Here is a 799-nt window from a genome sequence, read left to right as displayed (position 1 = left end):
ATGCAACAGAATTGCAAGTTTCATGGACTTCCATTGGAAGATCCTTATCAGTTCTTAGCTGAATTCCTGCAAATCTGTGACACTATCAAGACCAATGGGGTTGACCCTGAAGTCTACAGACTTATGCTTTTTCCTTTTGCTGTAAGGGACAGAGCTAGGACATGGTTGGACTCACAACCTAAAGAAAGCCTGAACTCTTGGGAAAGCTAGTCAATGCCTTCTTGGCAAAGTTCTTTCCATCTCAAAAATTGAGCAAGCTTAGAGTGGAAGTCCAAACCTTCAGACAGAAGGAAGGCGAATCCCTCTATGAAGCTTGGGAAAGATACAAGCAATTAATCAGAAGATGTCCTTCTGACATGCTTTCTGAATGGAGCATCATAGGAATTTTCTATGATGGTCTGTCTGAACTATCCAAGATGTCATTGGATAGCTCTGCTGGAGGATCTCTTCATCTGAAGAAGACGCCTGTAGAAGCTCAGAAACTCATTGAAATGGTTGAAAATAACCAATTCATGTACACTTCTGAAAGGAATCCTGTGAATAATGGGACAAATCAGAAGAAAGAAGTTCTTGAAATTGATATTCTGAATGCCATATTGGCTCCGAATAAAATATTGACTCAGCAAGTCAATATGATTTCTCAGAGTCTGTCTGGAATGCAAGCAGCAACAGGCAGTACTAAGGAAGCTTCCTCTGAAGAAGAAGCTTATGATCCTGAGAACCCAGCAATGGAAGAGGTAAATTACATAGGAGAACCCTATGGAAACACCTATAATCCTTCATGGAGAAATCATCCAAA

The 799-nt window shown here is 40.6% G+C and overlaps 1 non-coding gene across 1 annotated transcript; it reads right to left on the bottom strand.

Annotated features, from left to right (window-relative positions):
* Window positions 1-254: 254 nt before the first annotated feature.
* Window positions 255-362, bottom strand: LOC148564764 (small nucleolar RNA R71). Its single transcript, XR_015884695.1, has one exon. It is a non-coding gene; the product is annotated as a small nucleolar RNA R71 (small nucleolar RNA).
* Between the last annotated feature and the right edge of the window lie 437 nt (window positions 363-799).

This window comes from Arachis ipaensis, chromosome B5 (genome assembly GCF_059453495.1).
Source record: "Arachis ipaensis isolate K30076 ecotype BB chromosome B5, ASM5945349v1, whole genome shotgun sequence".
Taxonomy (NCBI): domain Eukaryota; kingdom Viridiplantae; phylum Streptophyta; class Magnoliopsida; order Fabales; family Fabaceae; genus Arachis; species Arachis ipaensis.
Note: the sequence above shows the minus strand (reverse complement) of the source record. Positions and strands in the feature narration are given on the sequence as shown.